We start from the raw sequence: 22,850 nt of genomic DNA on the forward strand, positions 1-22,850 counted from the left end.
TTTGCTCTTTATAAATTGTGGGTGGGGAAGATCGTGGTGATATGTTAATACATTTTTGTCCTTTATCTTCCTCTTCTCTACTACTTCTTCTGCGTGGACGAGTTTAGCAGCAGGAGAAAGGCTTACCAATTCTGCACTTCTTCTGTGTCTGTCTTTGATTCCTAAACATCTTTCAAATATTATGATCCTTTCTAAATGGGGTTTTGAAAAAGATACACATATGGTATATATATCATATCCATGAGAATATACGTATGTATATGTAGACATAGATGTGTATACATAAACATCTACGCATACATACATATGTGTGTAATTTTATTTACTTTCATTCATTTTGATAAATTATTATGTTCAGTGTGAAAAGCTCCCCTAGCCAGCCGTGTACTGTCACTTTGTCCTGAAAATCTTCATAGTAGCTATATCGTGTTCACTGTCTGGCAGTTACTAACATACTTTTATGATAATATGTTAGAAGTTTACATATGTTGGAAAGTGTTGGAGACCCGAGAGGCAGAGCTGGCTGTGGCAGAGGCGGGGTTGAGAGCCGAGCCGCGCTGCCCTGAGCTACCTGCCCAGCGCTCACAGGTCCTGCCCTGACGCTGGACTTCAGCTGCCCCACATACGTGTGGCTGGGGAAGGGGACCAGGGAGACCCAGGTCACAACCGTGGGGACTGTGGATGTCTGTGTAGTATCCCTGAGCAGTGTCAGCTAGAGGCAGCCGAGTGTGAATGTATCCACGCCTGATCCTCCCTGCCCATCTAGGGCAAGAGCACACGTGTGTGAGTGTGTGTGTTTGAGTGTATGTGTGTGTGTGTGTTTGGGCACGCGGGCGCTTGCGCGCCCAGCCAGGCACAGAAACAGTAACTGAAGGTAGCTGCAGCACCAACACGGCCCACACGTCTACACCACACGAGCTGGTACAGAATCCCGGAGCACATTCCACAGACGTTTAGGTGGTTTTAAGTTCCGATTCCAACTAGGAGGAGACTGTACCAGTCACATGAGCTCATTGGCTCAGTGAACCAAAGCAAGCATCAAGATCTGTGAAGTGTAAGAGCCAGCAGCAGCTGGCGAACTTGGAATGTAACAAACTGGGCACACTTTGGCGCACAGGGCTCTTAATTTGCAGGTTAACAGAAGATGTCAAGTGTGTTAGTTACAAGAAGTTACAGACGTGTTGTTTTTTGACGCTGGTCGTCGGCTGGTGTAAACTGTGATCCTGGTGGGTGGTTCCCCTTATGGTTGTTTCCCTCCAGCTACACTTTAAGGCCAGTTGCAGGGTGGCTGCCTGTGGACCTAGCCAAGTTGCTCGGTGAAAGTCACCACCATAGAGACTGTCCTGGAGAAAGGATGTTCAGAAACTCAGCAGCCTCTTTGGTTCTTAGGAACAGTGAAATCCCTAGAAAGTTCTTTAGGGCTTGGACTGGAGTCAGAAGGCCTAATTGCTAATCTGTTGCTATGATTGGGGAAGGTTATTTAATCTCCCTGTGGCTCTGTTTCCTTCTTCATAAAATGGGGTTAATGAAAGGACCTATATCTGCCCATTCCGTTAACTGGTATGCACTGAAGGGAGTACAACAAGACTGACACCTGAAGGTGCTTGAGAAACACCTGTTTTACAAACGCAAGTGCATTCAAAGGAGTGTTCAGAGCCATGAATCGCAAGTGCTTAGGACAGACCCTAGTCCATAGTAGGTGCTCAGTAATGTCATACTGATTTTAGTAGTCAGATAACTTTCCAGCTATATCCTCTTCTTGTGTATTAATGATATTGAGATGATCCACGTTTCTGATTGGATCCACTAATCATGTGAAATGCACATTGAAAAGGACTAATATCCATTATTGTGCAGATAGAATTAGGGAATGAGGAATTTGGTGGTGTTGTTTCAAATCGGTCTCCAGTGAGTCTGTTGGCATGATTTCCCCTCCTGTCCCCAAACTGATTACATCTGGGAGGAAAATAGACAGAGGAATCACGTGGCTGGTTTTGGACAGCTGACGGCTGGCCTCCGACTACAATCACTCTCCTTTAAGTCCCCGCCAGAGTAATCGGCTCTATCTTTCCTTGTTTCCTTCTACTGGCCCTTCATCATTCCCTTTGCCATAAGCCTTAGACTCCAGTTCCATTGCAGCTGAATGATATTTTGTCGTTTTGACACTCGAGGGTCAGCCCTTTGGCCTACTCAGGCCTTCAGACGGTTAGATGAGGGCCACTCAGGTCAGGAAGGGTGATCCGCTTTCCTCAGTCCATCTACTGAAAGGTTAATCTCATCTCAAACCACCCTCCAACACACTCAGACCGATTGACCAAATATCTGGACACCCCGTAGTCCGATCAAAATGACACAGAAAATTCACCATCACAAGAGTTTAAAATATTGTGAAGCCTACTGGATTGGTAAACCCTGTATCTCCCTAACCCCACGTGCTTGATTGAATTAGGTTATATGCTTTCAACCTGACATAAAGCCATGGATCAATATTCTCTGGGACACCATGCGAGTGACGAAAGCGTTTAAAGTAAGTGTTATTTTGGTCAAAAATATCCTTCCCCGTTACAATGAGAAAGCAGCACAAGGTTTATACACACTTTTTTTGACAATTAAGATCACGCAAGAAATCTATAGTATGTGAAATTGCGTGGACTTGATGGATACCACGATTCCCTCCCCCAAGGTAGTTTTGTGCGATCAGCACAGATCAAGGGTTAACACTAAGGGTTAATTCATACAGTGCTCTTCATTCTGTCACCCACGAGGTGTTGACTGCACAGAGGCGACAATGTGCTTGGCAATGTGGATTCAGGGAAAGTGAGACAGGGATGCTGACTGTTCTCCAGGGAGCAGGGAGGACAGACATTAAAGGCTCAATTAGGATGAATGAAGTCCGAGCATGCTCAGTGCAGCTCAGAGCAAAGAGAACTGATGAAGAGGAGGGAGTGGAGGTCAGCTGAAAGCTTCACTTTCTTCAAAATCTGTGGCTCCTGAATTGAAATGACATCAGATTGTCATTTCCGCTCTTCGGACACCGAGACAACTTTACTAGTGGTCACATAGGAAATTGTAAAGATTAAACAAAATATGTGCAAATTACAGGCTGAGAATCTGATCATAGGGAGTGATAGCTGCCTTTAGTATTAAGGTAACATATGATAATCGTATAGTCCATGTTCAGCCCAGCCAAGAGAAGCTTTGATTGCAGTTCTTTTAACATTCTCGGGGGTGTGCGTGGTGAGGTTCCCCAATGGAAACTCTAGGAGAGGGGCTTTTATGTAGGACTTTGAAGGAACAGACCCTAGTTTCCACCCTTAGATCAGTGCCTGGCACATTAATTGAGGGAAATCTTACAGCACACTTGAAACTCTCTGCAGAAAACCAGAATGGAGAAAAGTTGTCAAAGACAAACAGGAAAACAAATGGCTGTGCTACGAATCCTATAAATGAGCTAAATAATCCCTTCCCTCATCCGCAGATTCAGAATACCTCTGGTGATATTGTGTTAAGGCACAGATTAAATTAAAAGGTTGTAAAGACCAGGAAAATGGTGAAAGAATTAAAAAAGGGTGCGGTGGCGAGGATGATGGGAAATGAGACATTCTGAGATTTTCAGCCACTGAAGAGCACAACACTCTAAATCAAAAGCTATCTCCTGGATTAATAGTGGGGTAAAGTGATTCCGTTCCCCAAACACGGAAGTTGAGAAGGCACCAAATCTAAGGAATGAAGATAAATATTATTTTCATTCAATGCTAAAAAATGAAAATTCATGCTGAAATGTCCATGACGAAGAAAATACCAAAATTTAAAAGACAAGAAATGACCTTGTATTGCAAAGCCCTGAGAGTCTTACAGAGGAAGTGGGCCCCACACAAGTAAAATTTTGGTAAGTTTCAGGCAGTTGCTAAAATTCTGAACGCCGAGCGTTAATTCACATAGTTCTATTCATTCTGTCGAAAGAAAATTAAACTGTCCTCCACTGCTTTCACACAACTCTTAACTTTCCTTTTGAACAGTGTTGTCAAGGTGGAGTCCTATGAAAGCCGATTCACTAATGTCATATTAAATAAACATTATTTAAAATCGTCACGGAGTCACCAGAAATTGTCAAACACGAAAACAAGTAAAGAAGTCGTCTTGAAAATAGCAATGAGTTCACTTCCCCTAAAGCCAAGAAAGTAAAATTATCTTCAATTCTTCTTTCTATGTACGTAAAATACAGTTTCAATGAAGTGAAGGAAAACGCTGTCTCAATAGTGTTAGTGTTAAAAAATATTCTGTAAATATTACGTTTGTCTTTTTTTTCAATAGTAAAGGTTCTTTACCTTTTAAAAAGTTTAATTAAATGCTCTTTTAAGCTGAAATGTGAAAAATATTTTCCACATTTTACCTTTGATATTTTTACTTAATGTTAAAATAGTTCAATATTTTGGTAAAACGCGGATTTAATGTTCCAACTTTTCATTTTTTCAGTACTTTACCCCAGCACCTGTAACGCTGTAACGTTGAAAAGTCACCAGGAAAGTCACAAAGCCTGACCCGGGGACGCACATTCTTCCCGGGCTCGGGCCCCCGGGGCGGCCGCGCCCCGACTCACTCCGATGGCGTCCCCAACGCTGTCCTGTCACATCCCATGGTTTCCGTGTTCCTCTGTCTCTGAATCTGTCGGCATCTCGCACAGACACTGTCCCGAAGCCGTAAAAACGACTCAACATGTTCCGATTCCGAGCCTCAAATCTCTCCGTAAACGGATTCTTTGTGAAAGTGGCCTCGCTAGGGTTTCTGTGCGAAAGGAAAGCACAAAACTGGGGGAAAGCGCAGTAAACGCGCGTTTCTGTTCTCCGTCCCTAAGCAATATGTCCCCGGCGCGGCCACGGCAAAGCTCGGTCTTCAGCCGTCCCGGCCGCGGAAAGGAAGTTTTCTTTCCTACACTATTAAAGCAGCGCCGAGTTTGTTCCTCAATGAGGCCCCGGACTTTTCTCTCCGCTACCCGAATCGCAGAAAGGCTGCCAAGTCTGCGTCCGCGCGCCCTCTTGCGGCCAGCTCGAGAAGCACGCTTCTCAGTAAACCCTCGAAGGAACCTTCGCGCTGTGGAGCGGTGCCCGCGCGCCCCCTGCAGGGCGTCTAGCGAAGCGTCCAATTCTCAATGGCCCAGATCTGTTGGTGGCTAGTGGCGGGAGTGATGCTGGGCTCCATCCCGGCTTTTTCTCTTGGCGGGGACCTGTCTTGGAGCGACAGCCTAAAAAAAAGGGAAATCCTCAGTCTTATGGGACAGCTGGAAAGCATCCCCCCTCACTTATGCCTGAACGACAGAATCGACTTCCGATTTCCTTGGGAAAGTGGGAACATCACCCAAATGCAGAAGACACAACGCACCTGTTTGTGCCTCCTGATGCTCCAGCAGACCTTCAAGCTGTTCAATACAGACAAGAGCCCTGCAGCTTGGGACCACACGCTCCTCGCCAAACTGCTCTCCGGCCTTGATGACAGTCTGGAAGAGCTGGGGCAGACTAAAGAACAAACTCTGGTTTGTCCCGACCATTTGGGAATTCGTATCCGGAATTACTTCCGCGTAATCCTGAAGTATCTGAAGAAAAAGAAATACAGCTCCTGTGCTTGGGAGGTTGTCAGAAGTGAAATTCAAGTGCGCCTTTCTCTTGTGTAACAACCCTCAAGCAAAGTCCACAAACAAAGAAGAAACGTATATTCGTAAATCTCTATTAGATGACACTGTTTGCTAAACCCCCAAACAATCACAATTCACTTTTCGGCACCGGCTGAAAATTCCTGAAACCAAAATCAGGGCCTTATTTAAGAAAATCAATTTTCATCATGATGCTACAAAATTATAGATAGGAAAAAGAACTACCTTTTCAAATAAATAATTTTATAATATAATTTCGGTAACCTGTTTAAGGGTGTTTTTTTGGGGTTCAGGGGTTCAGGAAAACATTTGCTGTCCGAAGTGTAAAGTCCATTCTTTTTATGGGAAGGTTCATCAGGATAGTGTTTTGTTAAACATATTTGTCAGTTAAGTCAATGGTAGCTGTTCTAAGTGATAAACAGAAAACCATTCATACATTGATCATTATAAAGACTTACCTTTCCTTTGTAAAAGAACACAATGCAATCATTCCTCATCAGAGGACTCTCTGGTTGGTTGTTCTGCAGTGATTCAATATCATGGGTACTTTCTATTGTGTGACTTTGCCATATTCAACATGTTATGCCACATTTGTCTCTGGTACTCAAGTCTATACCACTCAGCTGTAAAGGGAAAATAATGGCAGATCACATGGGGTGTTTTCAAGGGCCAGGACTCTACAGGGCAATATGAGTTACACTCACAATAGTTGTTCTGAATTTATTCTCATGGGACGTCTAAGTGCAATAAGTTCAGAAACAGACTCTACTCTGGGGACTAATTAGGAGAGCAGACAAGTTCAGTGTATACGACCACTGTTCATTTTTATGCTATTTGTCCTAATGCTCTTGTAGGTGAAAAAACAACCCATGTGTTATTTTTACCAATTTGCTGCACTAACTTTATCAATACAACTGCAAGTCTGATTCTACAAATTGAACTCTGGGGGGACATAGCATGGAGGTCACTAGTTACAGCTCACAGCATCACTGATCCTGTGAAAGAAGCATTCAGGTTGATTCTCAAGGCACAAGCTAAAGTTAAAGAACGGCCACAAGTGTGTAGACGAGGTCTCAGAACACAGTGTAAAGTGCAAGTTGTTTCCCTATTACCCGGGGGAGAAGAGGAAAGTCTGATCAGGTAGCTCCTTCCAGGTTCTCGAGGATCCCTGAAATAAACGCAGAGCGTGAGTCTTCTATTTATGACGAGGCCTATGATTCTCATCCTGATAGTCTAAATATTGAAGATACAAACCTGAAGTAAATATCTCCTAGTCCCAACAATCTTTTAAATTGCTGCCTCATGCAATATTTAATTACAACCTCCTTCAGAGAACCATGAGGAATTTACAAAGTATTTAGTTCTCTAGTTCACTCAATTCATGTCTATCTAGTGTATATTGGTATTATTCTTTCTCCCGTTGTTACCTTCATTATTCTCTTCGTGAATATTGACAGTGCTCCTGAAATAATAGGGACTGCACTAAATGCCAAGGTTGAGTAAAATGATTTCTCTCTTTTGAGGTATTTTACAGACCCCGGGGATGTAGTCTGAGAAGAAATTAGGTCAGGTATGTCTTAGTCCATTCAGGTTACTTTAACAGAAGAGCATGGAGTCCGTAGCTTGTGAAGAGCAGACATTTCTTGCTCAGAGTTCTACAGGCTGAAATTAACATCTAGGTGTCAGCATGGTTGGCTTAGGAGGAGAGTCTGCTTCCTGGGGACATAATGCCGAGTTCTCCTGTATCCTCACATGGCAGGAGAGGGAGGGATCTAGCGCAGGCCTCTTTTATGAGGGCACTAATACTATTCACGAGGCTCATCCCTCAGGCCCTAATTATTTCCAAATTTCCTCATCACATTACATGATCACTTCAGGGGTTCAGACTTCCACATGTAAATTTTATGGGAACATAATCATGAGACCATAGCAGGTCACCATAGCTACACGCCTGGCATCCAGAAGAGAGAATACAGCCATGCTTAGAAAGGAAAGAAGAATGAACTGGTCAGTAGGCAAAAAACAGTGACTAAGGATTCAGAATCCAAATCTTGCTTTTGACCTGAAGTATTGCTCTAATTATGCATGGCTAAGTTTTGGAATTCAAATGGAAATGGAGCTCAATAACCCACGGAATGAATAGAGATCACACAAAGCATCTTTCATCATCCTTGGTGTGGGGTTTCCCAAGAGTCTGTCTCAGGATCAAGGTAGGTAATTGCCACTTCAGGAAATTCCCACCAAAGAGTAATGTGGCAAATTGTCTGGTTCTGTGAGCTGCGTGAATCAGGAGAGTTTGTGTTTAGATATGTGGCTCTGTATATGGCACCAGGCCAGTTATTTTTCTCTTATGATAAAGTAGAAAGCGGTTTGGAGATGAGGTCATACTTGCTAGGCAAAGGGTGAAAATTAGGTGCTGCACTTACAGCTTGCCTGCCAGAGCCACATGCACCTTGTAGGAAATAGAATTCTAGTGGTTTGAGCAATAAACTCAGGAGACATTAGTGATACCAGTATGAGTACAGTGGACATATTTGCCATTGTCTGTTATAATGCTACGAAATTATGGCCACGAAGAAGCAACATAACTTGGTCATTCGTGAGTACCTCCCAGTAGGAAGGGGAAATCTGAAAAACTTTTTAGTAAAAATCACTTAATGGGTGACCACACTGGGCCAGGAGCCGAGCACAGCACGGTGAATAAGACAGAGTCCAGTTACTAAAGAGCTGATTGACTAAAGAAGGTCTCATACCTGCCATTTAAAGGGTAGGAATCTGGACGGCTGAGGCAATATAACTTCTTAAGCAAAATATAAAGAGTTTAGGATCAAAGCTGAAAGTTAATCCTCTCCACGATAATAATCAATATTTATGCAGTTCAATTATTTACGAAGATGGTTTCCTTTATGTTTGAGAAAAGCGACTTGATTGGAAACACCGAAAGTCCTTTAGGACGTTTGAAATTGAATGCAAAAATACAAAGAAAGATTCTAGCTGATGATGTCTAATCACGTACTCTCATTGGGGATAATATTGCTCCCAAGGGTGCAAAAATTAGTTCTTGTGACTGTGAACAAATCTTAGCTATGACAATGGTTTGTTGCTCTCCAAAGCCCAAGCCTATCGAACAAAATCTTATTCCTTAGTATTCATTTTTCTCTTTGGGTTTTCTCGTGTATCACATGAGAATCCTTGGTTCAATGAAGATATACAAAATGCATGCAAGATCAGTGCTCCACACCTCCGGTGACTTGGTGTTTCATTGGAGGACTTTCCCTCCATCATTGGCTTGATCTCAGCATCATATTGTGAGAGGGTACCTTTGCTTACTTACCAGCTGGCACTGGCTGTCTTGTGAACGCATCAGTTTAAATATCCTCATGTTTACTCATCAGTATGATGTTGATTTAGAAACAAATTCAAACAGTTTATATTTTATTATTTAGTTCTACTAAAATTATTCAGCACATCAATAATTATGTCAATGCTAATAAAAAAGTTTGCAATATCTATATGAACATTTAGCAGCTACTGAAGTGAAAATTACTTTCTGATGTGAAGCAAAATTAAAAGTTAATTACCAAAAAATAAATGTTAAGACAATAATTTAGGTTTCAATGGTGTTTAGCAGTTTTGAATGATTTTACATTACATCTACATATTAGTATTATTTTGAGGTATTGTAGAAATTTTTTTTAAACAGGTAATGGGATACCTTACTATTTGTATGAGTAAATTTATTGCCTTAAAAGTCACTCTGCAAACTTAGTTATAAAGTTACATTAATTTGAATTATGTGAAAGGAAATGTAAATATCTTTTAAATTTAACTTGCAGCTTAAAATTTTATTTAGTCATTCTTAATCTTTCACTGAATAAAAAGAGTAAACTTTAAACTGTCTTTTTTTTATATAGAAAGCATAGATACACATGCAGTACATACATATATATTGTACATCTGTGTTAAGTTTCCTTGGGGGATTCACTTACAAAAACATCTGGACGACTCTGTGGGCAAGGAGTAATATGAAAAATAAAAGTTTGAATGGCACTGATCTAAACCATGTAGAAAGTGCATCAAGGAAAACAAAAGCAGAAGTAGAAAGGGGACATTCAGAAACTGGAAATTCGTTATGTCCCCTACATGAGACGCATGCACAAAGGAAGGGCTTCAGAGCCTAGAGACAAGGTGTGCAGGTCCCGGGCTCAGCCAGGCCAGCAGCATCTGACAGCCCCCAATGGCCCTGCCCTTCTCCTTCCTGATGGCCCTGCTGGTGCTCAGCTGCCATTCCAGCTGCTCTCTGGGCTGTGACCTGCCTCACAACCACAGGCTGCTTAACAGGAGGGCCTTAATGCTCTTCGCACAAATGAGGAGAATGTCCCCTTTCTCCTGCCTGAAGGACAGACATGACTTGGATTCCCCCGGGAGGCGTTTGGTGACAACCAGTTACAGAAGGCTCAAGCCATCTCTATCATCCAGGAGATGACCCAGCAGACCTTCGACCTCTTCAGAATAGAGGGCTCCTTCCCTGCTTGGGACCAGACCCTCCTAGACAAATTCTGCCCTGGGCTTTATCAGCATTTGAATTACCTGGAAGCCTGTCTGATGCAGGAGGTGGGTGTGGAAGGGACGCCCCTGGTGAATGAGGACTCCCTTCTGGCCCTGAGGAAATACTTCCAGAGAATCACCCTCTCTCTGCAAGGGAAGAAATACAGCCCTTGTGCCTGGGAGATTGTCAGAGCAGAAATCAGGAGATCCTTCTCTTACCAATGAACTCGTGGGGAAGATGAAGGAATGAGAACGACACCTGGTTCCCCATGGAGATGATTCTCACGGAGTAATAATATAACACTTCCTCGTATTTGTCACGGCAAAGACTGTCTGTTATCTTGTGTTGTAATCATGACATAAGTGCAATCAATTTGTCAAAGACTTTCAGGAGTTTTAGGTAACATGATGTTCAACTTTACAGGCACTGGTCACTTACAGATGCCCATGCTGATGGATCTGTGTATCTATTTTAATATTTACTCACTTATTTATAAGAATTTTTTCATATAGTATCTCACACATGCACTTGTACATTATGGTGATACAATAAAATATGTTCTATTTAACTGTTTACATGTATGATATTTTTGTTTATTAAAACTTTACCATGGTAAACTTCATGTATTAGTTTATTTTAAAAAGAAACACCAAACCTCATTGTGCAACTTCGTTTAAAAAATGGATCACACAATTCATTTACCCATCACATTATATTCAAATTTCAGGTAGCTATTGACTTTTTCAGCTATTGACTTGACATGCTACAGACATGAACATAACAAATACAGTTCCTACTTTATTCTATCTTTGATTTTTGTGGGGAAAGAAACCTAAAAGCAATGATAAAAATTAATATCAATTATGTTAAATGCTCTATTGAGAAGAAGGAAAAACAAATGAATTCTCTCACCAGTAGCTAGAGTGAAGAATGCTAGGAAATAAAAATAAAAACAGTAGATATCTGGTACACTTGACTAGCAGACATCAAACTACACAGGTCCATTGTCGGTTGGATATGTGAGTTTGCCATGTACAATCAATGCCTTGGCTGGAGGTCCACATGCGGCAAGGGAAAGTCAGAAATGTAGTTCATCATGTGGGGAGACATTGCAGAGTGAGAAAAAGACTTCACCTTGATTCTGAGGTCCTTTAATGGGAGGGAAGAGAAGCACTCCAAACATAACAAAGTAGATTGACTACACGAAGTCTGACAATTAAATTCACGAACCCATACTAGAAAAAGTGCTACAAATCTCATTGTTGAATATCACTGCAGTCACCTTAAAAGTACTCCCTTTGGGAAGCTATGCACCAATGTCAGTGCCTAGTCCACCCTTCAAAGCAATTTTGGAACTCTTTTTCTGGAATGGCCATCAGAGCTGTCGTCGTACTACGCTTGATGTCCTGAACGTCATCAAAATGTCTTCCTTTCAACATTTTCTTTATTTCCAGGTAAAGAAAGAAGTCATTGGGGGCCAGATCAGGTGAGTAGGGAGGGTGTTTCAATACAGTTATTTACTGGCTAAATCTCCCTCACAGACAGTGCCATGTGAGCTGGTGCATTGTGGCGATGCAAGAGCTCCTTCGGGACTACTGTTGCACACACCTTTCTCATGCCAAGATTTTCGGTTTAGATTTTCCTATCTGTTTCTCTATCAATGTTTACTTGGTCTGCTATGCTACATAATCAGCAGACAATTGTGACCCACGATTCGATGAATTTTTGCAATGTTTTTGTCAGTTCTGTCGTCACTGGCCGCCCTGACCTCTCTTCTTCAGTGTTGCGTTCTCTCCCCTCAGAGAAACGTTTAATCCATTTGTTCACTGCCATTTTCTTGATGGCATTATCCCCATACATTTGGACTAACATGTCCCTGATTTCACTTCCACTCTTGCCAAGTTTAACAAGAAATTTAATATTTGTTCATTGCACTAATTCGAGCTCAGACATTCTCGTGATGGCACACAAAAACACACAACATTAATGAATGTCACTCAGAAAGACACCACCACATGTCGACATGAACACACCTGTGAGACACTGATATACAAAGGTTACGAAACCTTACTGAGCTGCCAGTGTAAGCTCATGGTGGCAAGTCTGCGAACTTAAATGTCAGAACTTGTACATTAGAAGGACAAGAGGGAAAGATGGTAAGATTGTATTTAAGAAAATAAATGTGCTTAGATGAAAATTGGGATTCATGGAAATATGGATTGAAACTGCCCACTACATCTGGAAAATAAATGGCATTGGTGACCATATTAAAGTAGATGGAAGTGTAAATAAGAGAAGAGAAGTCAGTGACTCTGAAGTGGAGAAGGAAATATTGTGGGATCTGGAAAAGAATGTGGGTTAGTTTTTCTGTGAATAGTTTTCCCTTTTGTGCAGTATATTTCTTTTTCTGGATGATTTCATGTAATCAATGTACTAGTAATTCATATTATTTTGTTTAATATTGTTTTTATTTAAATGAGTTATTTAATTACCTACAAGGATAATTTACCATGTCTTGGTAATACTACTTTGTAAATAAGTTAGCTGCTCAGTTTTTGTGAACTTGTTAGGCAGGAATAGATAACTAACTCAATTTTTCATCAGAATAACTAATTACTACTGATACTGCAATGATCCCTGAAATCATTGGCTTTACTAATTAAGTTGCTTAACATCCATCATTGTGACACTGGTTTAGTATAGCAGTTTATAACACATCTGATTTTCTGGTAGAGCTAGACATAATAAGTATTTTATAATACCTTTGGTGATTTTTCCTAATTTTATGAATATCACAATTGCATGTGAATCCTAAGATTACCAAATTAGCAAGGACAGAAAGACTGAAAGACTTTCTTTAAAAATGAAAGTGGGAAAGTGAATCACACAATCTTTTTCTTAATAATTAAAGTTAAAAAAACTGTTCAAAAACAGCTGGAAATATAAAATGAAAATGGAAATCCATAGAGCATTATAATTCAGGAGTATAAAAGATTTAACAATTATAGCAGAAATCCAGAATACGAAATTCACAAAATCACCTATAACACACAATAAAGAAATTTTCATTGAAATTCCATTCTGCTTGGACATATGTGTAATGTTGAGTAATGCACTTTCTCTGTCTAAGACTCAGTTTTCCCATCAATAAAATTAGTTCAAAATATTTATATGTTTTGTGAATATTAAATGCACTCATGCATTTAAGGCACGTATTTAGCATCACATCTTACATAGAAAAAGAAGTTACAATATGGTAAGTATTTTCATGTTTTTTTCCCCAGACAGCAATATATAAGAATATAAACGCTGTCTCTTTCTATCAAATTCTTAGGACCTGTATCCTACTTTTCAGTAACTGACCTAAAAAGAGGCAGCGGAAAAAAACAGAATTCTGTCATGAATTCTGGAGAAGGCTGAAAAATGGTCGTTCTTCATTTCACAGAAGTGTACTATTTTTTCAGTGATGAAATGGTGGCTTGTACTCATATCTGAGAGAGGGAATTAAATATCTAGCTAAAGGACAGAGCAGCAGGATAGTTAATGGCTCCAGCGTCTGGCACATTCCAGGATACACCCCCATGGCACAACACTGTCCTTCCTCTCCAGGGTAGAAAGCCCCACAGCCCTTTGTCATTCACTCTTTACCTCTCAACCCATCCACACAACTGCTTTCTGTTCCATTGTGGTTTCAGCTTAGAAGTTTCCCTAAAGAGCAGAACATTACAAATAGAAAGCAAAAGTGCATCACATTTCGAGGTTTTGCAGAAACGTCTGCATGAGAGGCTTTCCTTAATGTCTATTGAGTGTGATGTAATAGTAGCTGTAGCTAGCAGAAAACAGAAAGTGGATCTAGCCTGTGGGTGGGCTAAGGAAACTCCTCTCAGGAGAAACAGCTCCCTGGTGAGACCAAGACTGGGGGGCAGGCTTCTGATGTAGGCCGGTCCTACCACTTCCTGGGGATGTCCCTTCATGCTACACAACATGACTACTTCTTGGTAACGATACGTTCTAATGCCGTCATGACCTGCCTGTTGCCTTACCCTGTGTCTATTACAAAGAGAAAGAGTGTGAGTCTCTGATTCCAGACTGGCTGGACTGTTTGGACTGGGCAGTTAAAGGGACAGAGAAAGGTGTGTTCCCTGCCTACAACCTACTGTGCAGACCAGAGCTTCCCTGTGAATCACCCATTCCACACACTACAGGACTCTGGGGGCAGATAGAGCGGCCAATCCGGGAATGGAACTCACTGCTAATCAGGAAAATCTCTTGAAACATTGATCATACAACTCTCAATAGTACAACATTAGTTTCACAGATTTACTCCTAATATCAGACTTCAACTATTATGAAATAGAGAAATATTCTCATTGTCATTTTGAAGAATGATCTTGAAATCTCTTTCACTTAGTAAAATGGAGAAGCCTGATATAAGCTAAGGATTGTTAATGAATAGTGTCATTGTTCCTTGTGAACTAGTGATATTTTATTTATTCAAATGTATCAATTGTGGTATATGTTAAGAGGAATTTCTATCATCAGTACGATATCTTCCCTGAGGTATTTCACCATGAAGTATGTGTGATTGATAAGGTAACAGGGAGCGCCTGCGATGGTGGAGGGGTCAGCCATCTTTTCCTGAGGTAACATGCTTCACATTTGGATTCGCTGCTCTCCAACTTGGGGTTGGCCAGGACCTTAGTTAAATCTTAATAGATTTTTATCCTTCCCTCTGGAGGATGGGAGGATGGAAAATTTTTGGTAATGCACAATGCTTGGCAACATTTGGCTTCGCACAGTATTTGTCAGGGTTTTCCAGAAAGAGGACCAACAGGTTGGATACCCTAGGAAGACTTGCATTTCCAGACCAACGGCAGTCTGTTGGCAGAATTCCTTTTCATCCTGGGAGGTCAGCTTTTTTCTATTAAGACTTTCAACTGATTGAATGAGGCCCACCCACAGTATGGAGGGGAATCTGTTTACTCAAAGTCTACTAATACAAATGTTAAATGCCTGTAATGTCACGTTAAGCACACCTTCACAGAAACATCTAGAATAATGTTTGACCAAATATATGGGAACCGTGGCCTAGATAAGTTGACACATAAAATTAACTATCACACGGCTCTTCCCTAATTGGTATCCTAACACTTTTCAAATATTATTTGTGTACTGTTCTTTAACAGCTGCATATGTATTTTGTATATTTTACTTAATTTTCCTTATTTTGTTGGATTGTGCATGAGGACATGCTGAAATCAGGCTCCATTCAGTGACCTTGCCAGGAAAGTCTCTGTAGTCATGTCCTGTTTTGTATGAAGAAGTTAGAAATTTGTATATATTTAAAAGGAATGAACATTTATTTTGTAGGTTAGCTATTCACATGAGCTTACCACGGTACCCCTGGCTTTCTCTCTTTTTAAAAATCTAATCTTACTGTCAGTTCTCCATCCCATCAAGATTTTATTATTGCCTATGGAATGACATGAGATTTGACATTGATATCTTCTTAGAATGCCAAGTAATCATCCTAGAAGTACTTATTGAAAACATCTTTCCACAATAGTAATATCAGCTACATCCCAAATCTTAAATCTAATTAATATGGATAATAGAGTTTCAGAGATCATGTGCTTTAGTAATACATTTACCTAATTTCTCCCTTTATCACACTGCTTTTAGTGCTACTACTATTATCTCACTTTGTTTTCTATACCAGATAGATACGTTAAGAATTCTCATGTTCTTTAACATTATTTCTATTCTTCCTGATTAAATTTATGAGGCCTAACAATTAGGTTTGCGAACTTACCACTGTGCGCTTACATTGTCAGCACTGTACCAACAGCTCGGTAAGGTTTCATAACCTTGGTATATCAGTGTCTCAACTGTGTTCATGTCGAAGTGTGGCGGTGTCTTGCTGAGTGGTGTTCATTATTGTTTTGTCTTTTTGTGTGTAGTCGTGAGAATGTCTACCCTTGAATTAGAGTATCGAACAAACATTAAATTTCTTGTTAAACTTGGCAAGAGTGGAAGTGAAATCAGGAATTTGTTAGTCCAAGTTTATGGGGACAATGTCATAAAGAAAACTGCAGTATAAAATTGATTAAACAGGGGCCGGCCTGGTGGCTCAGGCGGTTAGAGCTCCATGCTCCTAACTCTGAAGGCTGCCGGTTCAATTCCCACATGTGCCAGTGGGTTCTCAACCACAAGGTTGCCGGTTCGACTCCCGCAAGGGATGGTGGGCTGTGCCCGCTGCAACTAGAAAATGGCAACTGGACCTGGAGCTGAACTGCGCTCTCCACAACTAAGACTGAAAGGACAACAACTTGACTTGGAAAAAAAAAAAAAGTCCTGGAAGTACACACTGTTCCCCAATAAAGTCCTGATCCCCTTACCCAATAAAATCTTTAAAAAAAAAACATTGATTGAACATTTTTCTGAGGCGAGAGAACTCAACAGTGATGAAGAAAGTTCAGGGTGGCCAGTAATGAGCAAACTGATGAAAATATTGCAAATATTTGTTGAATTGTGTGTCAAAATCATTGGCTGACTGTGAGAAGCATAACAGACTAAGTAAACATTGACAGAAAAACATTAGGAAAATCTAAAGTGAAAATCTTGGCATGAGAAAGGTGTGTGTAACAATGGTCCTGAAGGATCTCATTGATGAACAAAAGCAAATGAGAGTCTAAGTTTGCCAAGACCTTCTGGAGATGCAAGATGATGTTTTGGGCTGTGTTATCACCAGTGATGAAACCTGGGTGTACACATATGACCCTGAAGCAAAGCATCAAAGTACACAATGGAAGTCAGCCAATTCTTCAGGACCAAAAAAATTCCGTCAGTCCAAATCAAGAGTCCAAATGGTGATCCTAACTTTTTGATATGAGAGAGATTATTCATTAAGAATTTGTACCAACTGGACAAACAGTTAACCAAGTTTACTATGAGTATTTGGAAGCGCATGAAAAGGCTGGGTGAAAAAGTTAAACAAAAATGATCTGAACTTTTCTCAACAAATCATGGCTCTTGCATCATGACAATGTACCAGGTCATACGGCATGGTCTGTGAGGGAGATTTTTGCCAGCATTCAAATAACTGTATTGGAACACCCTCCCTACTCACCTGATCTGGCCCCCAATGACTTCTTTCTTCACCAGAAGGTAAAGGAAATATTGAAAGGAAGAAATTTTGATGACATTCAGGACATTAAGGGTAACACAACCTAGCTCTGATGGCCATTCCAGAAAAAGAGATCCAAAATAGCTTTTAAGGGTGGACTAGACACTGACATTGGTGCATAGCTTCCCAACAGGAGTACTTTGAAGGTGACCATAGTGATATTCAGCAGTGAGGTATGTAGCACTTTTTCTAGGGTGTGTTCATGAACTTAATTGTCCTATCTTATTTAGCAGAACAGTGAACTCTACCATCTCTCAGTAAATACACAGCTGCAAAAACATGACAGTCTAAAAAATGGAATTCTGGGGCGGCCTGATGGCTCAAGCGGCTGGAGCACCATGCTCCTAACGCCAAAGCCTGCCAGTTCGATTTCCACATGGGCCAGTGAGCTGTGCCCTCCACAACTAAGACTGTGAACAAGGGCTCTCCCTGGAGCTGGGCTGCCATGAACAGCTGGGACAGTGTGATCTGCTGTGTGCTGCCATGGACTGCTGTGAGCTGCAGTGGGCTGTTGCGTGCTGACATGTGCTACCGTGATTGGCCAGTGCCCACGTTGGCCGACAGCTGTGAGTGGCTGACAGCAAGCGAGAGCTGCTGTGAATTGCTGTGAGCAGCCAACTGATGACTAGCAAATGCCTGCCTCAGCAGGGGGGAGCGCAAGGCTCACTAATACCACCATGGGCCAGGGAGCTGTGCCCTACAACTAGACTGTGAAACAAAGGCTTAAAAATAGAGGGTGTGGGGGGGAGACAAAAAAAAATGGAATTCTGGAAAGTGTTATGAGTCCCTACTCACATCAAAGATAAGTCTGATTTTTATGTACAGTAAGGAAATGGCGGCTTGCATAAATAGGTGAAAGAGAAGTTAGTCTCTAAGCAGAAATGAATACTATACGGTATGAATAATAATACGTGGCACTCTTTTGCCTTCCCGCCTTGCTTTTCTGAATCCCCTTCTTTTGTCCCCATATCACAATCACTTCCTCTTTCTTCAGTGTGGAAACTCCCAGCGTGCTCTCCTCACTCACTCCTCCTTCACCTGCACTGCCCATCCACACAGCGGTTTCCTGCCCCTTTATGGTTTCTGGTCACCAATTTCCCTTTAGGAGTACAAAGCCACCAATTAAAAGCAAAAGTTGAATGAGAGTTCTAGGTGTTTCAGAAACAACTCCTATATAATAGACTATTTTTTTCCTTCAGATGAATATTTTTGGGACTGTGGAATGTCCCTGTTGCCATGATGTAAAAGTAGCTATAACTAAAAGGAACTAGAAAACGGGGTCAATTTTACCCTGGGGATGATTAAAACTTTTAGAGGAAGACTGCCATTTATTGGCCAAGAGGGACAACGACAATCACCAAAGTCTGCAGACCGCAGGCTTCTTTCTGTTCCATGTGAAAGAGTCTGATCTTCACCTATTTCTTCAGAGCTACAAAGAGGCTCTGTCCTGGAAAGGTCCCACCCCAATATTTGGCTAAGCCCACTTCCTCAGCTGTTGTAGCTTAGAGAGGGAGAATGCCCCAGCTGCATAATATAATCTGGAAAAAATTCTCATTGTTACTTTGAGTAATGACTCCACTTGCTTCCCTTCCACTGTGACTCAAGTAAGAGAGAAGACAACTTAAATAAGGGAATTTCAGAGAATACAGTTGTTGCCAAATAACAGCCTGCCAAGGACCCATTTGGGTAGAATTGAGAGGTATGAAGGTTATCCAAAATTGTAAATGAACTAGTTGATCAGGAAGTGGAAATTAATTGCTCAGGTATCAGGGGTCTCTCAAATCTTTGCTTCAGTTTACACACTCAATCTCTAGATTGCTCCTCTCCAATTGATGGGTTAAAGGGCTCTAATTCACATGTTAAACGATGTTTGTCCTTGCTTTTCTTTATTCCTCCACCTCTGGTTGGGGACCCTGTAGAAGCAGGCCTACAAGGACATTTTTTTGGATTCACCTGGCTCTGACTTTGTGATTGCCGTACACCTTTCAAATGTTCGTACTTAGGTTTCCTTCCACTCTTGGTTGCTGTTTTTGTTTGTTTGTTTGTTACTGCAACTTTTTGTTTTTGTTTTTCCATTGTGTTATTGAGGTGTAAAAGGTGACGATTTGGTTTCATACTGACACCGTGCCCTGAAAATCTCTTAGCCCTGTCCTGTTTCACACCCCAGACTTACTAAATATTCGACAGTGTTGGAGGACCAAGCCGCAGGGCTGGAGGGCTGGGGAAGGGGGAGTGAGCGCTGCGCAGCCCGCACGCCGGGTACCGGTCCAGAAGCTGAGCGGGTCTTTACACCCCCAGGCATGAGAAGGGACGCCCAGTGCCACGGATGGGGTGTGAGGGATCACCGTGCAGCCCCAGCCCTGGAGGTGTTCCAGCCTCCCAAGCGAGATTGTGAACACGGCCCCGCCTCCACCGTCCCTGCCAGCTGGTTCCCGCGCTGCAGCGAGAGGTCCAGGTCCCCCTGATGTCCGGCCAGTCGTTCGCAGAAACGCAGTAAAGACACGGAGCTCGGCCACCCGTCTACACCCACGACTGGGGAAAGAATCCAGGCAAGCATTCGGGTCTCTAGCAGGCAGTTCCACCTCTGATTCCACCACGAGGGCGCTGCACCAGGCGCGGGACTCACCTTTGCTCCCAAAACCACAGCGCACCTGTAGAAACGTGAAGGAGTTGAAAGTCAGCAGCAGCTCCAGCACGTGGAAGGAGAACAGAGACGTTTAAAGCGTGGACTGCAGCAGGCAGGTCCTCAGCAGGAGGAACAATCCAATGGAATGGACGGCACTGAGTCAGCTGTTTCTCCAGGTCATTCCAATTCAGAGGGGAGGGGAGAAGAGCACCGAGTTCTCCCACGGAGACATGGCCAATAGCAGTGTCCCCAGCACCCTCTGCTCTGATGGCACAGCAGCCTGCTGAGCATCGGAAGGGACGCTCGTTACTCCGGTGCCAGCTGCAAACTTCTGTTTCAGTTGACAGAAAAATCTACCCCCTTACAACTGCTTAAAAGGAATTTTGTCTACTTTTCCTTAGAAGTCAGACAGCTCAGATCCTTATACAAACCACAACCCTGTTGACACACAAACAATAGACACCAATTCTTTGGCATTTGAAGGGGAGCTGGAAATGCTTCATCACTTCACCTTCCCTGCTCTTGTGACTTCATGGCTTTGCCTCTCCGTGGTTCATACAGTTCATGCCTATTTCAGTCTTTCACTTTATTTAACAGGTCCTTCTACACAAGTCATTATTTCAAATCTACTTAAGGTTTTGACCTTGAATCTTCGCTACCTTCAGAAAAACGTATCCCTACAGATTTATATTTCTCTCCAAACAGATTCATAAATGAGTGTAATCCAAACAGGGTTATTGAGAAGATTGTGTTAACAATCTCTAAGGTCTTAGAATAGTGGCTGGTCCATAGTTAGCCTGAGAGAACTTTGGGTGTTATCATTTAAAGTACCATCGTCATTCTTGTGCAGATGAAGAGCTGAACGTTTTGTTCATTACCTCTCTTAATTCTAGATTTCTCAAGGCAAACTTTTAATTGCCTGAGTGCATTTCTTAAGTGGATAGAGTACTCAGGCTAGGGCTCATATTCACAATCCTGCCAGAGAGGGTTAGTGTTCTGGCAACTGGGGCTCAGGGGGGTCAGTCTCTTGAGAGTTGGTGGTGTGATTCCTCCTTTCTCTCCTCAGAGCTCATCACATGTGGATTCAATGAAAGAAAAATGAAGTGGCTGGTCTTGCAACACGAATGCTGGTCATTGACCCGGGAGGTACTGTTCTGTGAGCCTCTGGCAGAAGCAGTCGTGTCCTGATTCTGTGTCATTCAACACTGGCTTCCCTCCTTCCACTGCCACAGATCAGGTCCCAACTTGGCTACACTGAATTTTGCAAACTTACATTTTGTCATTTTGTCTTCAGAAAAGTCACTTCCCTTCTTTCACTTTTTTTTTTTTTTTAAATTTATTGGGGTGACAATTGTTAGTAAAATTACATAGACTTCAGGTGTACAATTCTGTATTACATCATCTATAAATCCCATTGTGTGTTCACCACCCAGAGTCAGTTCTCCTTCCATCTTCTTTCACTTTTATGACATTCAGAATTATATTTGTTTTATTTTTGCCCACAAGTAACTGTCAAGTTTTCCTTTCTGGGCAAGTTGAAATGAGAAACAAAAAAATCTGAAGTCTTGAAAATTATAGAGAAACACAGTGAAGCCCCTTTGTCCTTGTTTTACTTTCCTTTGTTTATATTAACCACAGGCTAAAACAGAAATTATGCCAGAGGAGCAAGACAGACTGCACCCTGTAAAGTGCTATGCCAAGAAATAAGATATTAAGATTCTTGTTATTGTTTTTTGAATTCAAAATGAAATAGTACAAATAAGTAAAGGAAAGAAGGCTATGTCTCCCTGACATAATAGCCTGGGCCTCATGCCCTCCTGACATGAGACAGACAAGGATGAAGAAAGACGCCCAATAGAAATACGCAGACTGAATGAACAACTAAAGTTCACTAATTTCTGTCCCGTAAGTTTCTGCTGAGAGACGTCATCATTTGATCTCCTGTGCCCAGCTCACAGATTTTGAGCATAACGATTGTCCAATAATTGAAGTAAAAGAATCGAACAATAAAAGCCATCCTGGAAAAATAAAAATTATTTGCCTACTAAAGGTGAAATGACTACAATTGGATAACTATTTCCTCCACTTAGAAAAAATAACTTTGGTGTCAGCTCTGAGGACTGGTTTCACTCCTGATACTTGGGGACATAGGTCAGGAAATCACCAGTGAGAACGTGAGAACGAGGGTCCTCAGCACATCCAGTGGGAAGGGCCAGGATCCTAGAAAATTCGTTATTTTGCCAACAAAGACACAATCTCTCCACAGCAGGGGAATCCTAAAATCCTCAGGATGTGGTCAGCCTGCACTCAGGGAGTGACTCAGGAGAGTTTGGGTTGGGGACTCTCTGTCACTTCAGAGGGAAAGGATTTCTAGAGGTGATACCTCCCTTGTGAGTGAGGTGCTGCTGGGAAAATAAAATTATCTTGGTGTTAGAATCGCCAACCTACATGCACCAGAAAAGAACTGGGATTCCTGCTGCAAGTATCTGCAGACCTAAGAAGCCCTATAGACCCATTACAAAATGGTGGAAAGAAAGGGCAATGTCTCTGTTAGTCGTGACCTTGTGGCCCCAGTGAAGCGCAACCACATGGACCTGCATGAATGTGTTCTAGCAGGAAGAGAAACATCCCAGAAACTTACTAATGATCACCAGCCTCAGCTGTGAAGAAAATAGGAAACAAATCCCAGTCCTGGGTGCTGAAGAGCTTATTTCCTATACATGCTGTGGTAAGTACCTAACAAAATACAAAAATCCACGTGGCTGAGAGAGCCTGTCTCCCTCTGTAAATAAAGGAAGGAGGTAAAAATGTTGCCCAGATTCCTGGCCATATTTTGTTTCTA

At 41.9% G+C, this 22,850-nt stretch overlaps 1 pseudogene; it reads left to right on the top strand.

Moving 5' to 3' along the window:
* Window positions 1–9,884: 9,884 nt before the first annotated feature.
* Window positions 9,885–10,420, top strand: LOC109457433 (interferon alpha-4; annotated as a pseudogene).
* Window positions 10,421–22,850: the final 12,430 nt, after the last annotated feature.

This window comes from Rhinolophus sinicus, linkage group LG04 (assembly GCF_036562045.2).
Source record: "Rhinolophus sinicus isolate RSC01 linkage group LG04, ASM3656204v1, whole genome shotgun sequence".
NCBI lineage: Eukaryota > Metazoa > Chordata > Mammalia > Chiroptera > Rhinolophidae > Rhinolophus > Rhinolophus sinicus.